The following is a 2,236-nucleotide window of genomic DNA, read 5'->3' on the forward strand; positions in this document are numbered from 1 at the left end:
AGTCACGCAAGTGCTTACCAGCGACAATTATCTTTCATAGAAAAGATCGATGGAAATGGCGCTTAATGGCAAAAACAAGCTTAGATTCGTTGACGGCACGATTCCGCCATCTGAGGAAGGTGCGTCTCATCCTTTCAAGCTCCGCTGGCGTCATCTGAACGACATTGTCAGCACCTGGATTCTCAATTCTGTTTTCAAGGAAATCGCATCGAGCTTGATCTTTACTAGTTCTGCTCATGAGATTTGGACAGATCTAGGTCACCAATTTCAGCAAAAGAACGGTCCTCGAATTTATGAACTTCGAAAATATTTAATCAAGCTGAAACAAAATTCTCTCTTTGCCTCTCCGTTTTTTACTAAGCTAAAGTGTGTGTGAGAGGAATTATATCATTTTCGACTTCCAGTATACTATAATTATAGTGATATTTGTAAATTTTTAGTTCATTCTAATGAGAAATATGCTCTCGTATTCTTGATGGGATTGAATGATGTGTACCATTAAATTTGGAGCCAAATTTTGTTAATGAAATCTTTGCCTAGCATCTCTAAAATTTTCTCGCTAATAATTCAAAAGGAATGATAAAGAAGACTAACTCTTGCTCCTCCAACAAACAATGAAACACAATTAACTTTAGCCGTAAAGAACACAGTACAATTCCAAGATCCAACATAAAAAAAATAAAAAATAAACCGTTCTGTGTTTACTGTGATTTACTTGGCCACACTAAAAACAAATGTTACAAGTTACATGATTATCCACCTAATTACAAGAAGCAAAATTCAACCACAATTCAAATCAACCATGTGAACACAAATTAAGACATTCCTTTTGAGCTCACTTCTCAACAATACAATTAATATCACTCTTTTGAGTCTTTTCTGCACAAGTTCCATCTACAATGCCCTCTATTATCACTGCTAAAGTTTCAAGCGCAGGGAAAAATAAACTACTCTCAATTTTCTTGGGATCCTGCCTAATCAAAAAATAAATTAATAAATAAATTTGGGACCCTGAAACTATAATCTTTTGCTTCCTTCTTTTCCATTCTTAGGCGCATTACTTCTAGAAAAAAAAATGAAAACCATCTTTTAACTAAATTTTTTTTAATGTATTTGCCATTTAAATAAGTCTTCAAAATAATATAAAAAATTAAAGAGATTGTAAAGTCTAATTTAAAAATAAGAGAAAATAATAATAAATCAATAGAATTGTAATTACATAACTACTTTCTTCTATTAGTTTTGAACTGAATTTTACAGTCTTCATCAAAATCAATTCTATTTTAACTTTTAGCAGGAGAGAATCAACTTGTCAGAAAATATCTTCCACATGTGTCTTGTTGTTGCCCCCTATATATTGAATTTTTGTATTTAATAACATTCAATATTATTATTAGCTCATGTATGAAAATTAAAAGAATTAGCTATAGAATAAGAATATTGCTGGAGGAGGTAGTTGTTAGTATTGCAAGTGTGAGGAGTGTTGAAGTTAGTCTCACATCAAAGAAAGCATGGAAGAGTGAGGAGTTTATAAGATGAGAGACCCATTAACTTGACATCTTAAGATTTTGAGTTGGATGTGGTGTCTTCTCATTTTATGTTCTCTCGCTTAAACAAATTAATTAAATTAAATATGAGTTTCACATGCATGTAGTAATAAGAAAGTTACAAAGTGATTTTATTATTAGAAAAGTAAAAGCTGGTTCACACATGGTTGAATAATGACTTTACATACATATATATTTGGCTATTAGCCCCATCAGCATATATCATATTATATGATAATTGAGAAGTAAGCAACAAAGTAAATGCAACTGTACCACCAACGCTCCCACACAGCACACATGATAGAAAGATACGGTGTATGTATCTTCGAAAAGTCCTTTGCACTAATATATTCCACGATTATATCATGAATTACACTTTAGAAATGTATCTATCCTATCTATATCCTTTTAGAATAGATAGGTTTCGTATTTGATTTTATGCTATTGTTACGGGGTTTAAAAGGTAGTATTTAATTTATTAAAAAAATTAAAAATAATATTTAATTTAAAAAGTTAAAAATAAATAATTTTTAAATATTTAAAGTTTGTTATAAAAAGTAAATTAAATAAAAATTAAGTACCAAATAATAATACACACCATAGAAAAAAATTAGGGTTGTTAATTTATTTTTTCTCTAGAGATAAAAAAAAAATTGTCCAAACAGAATATCTGTAAGGGCCATAACAAA

This window comes from Arachis ipaensis, chromosome B02, assembly GCF_000816755.2.
Source record: "Arachis ipaensis cultivar K30076 chromosome B02, Araip1.1, whole genome shotgun sequence".
In the NCBI taxonomy this organism is placed as follows: domain Eukaryota; kingdom Viridiplantae; phylum Streptophyta; class Magnoliopsida; order Fabales; family Fabaceae; genus Arachis; species Arachis ipaensis.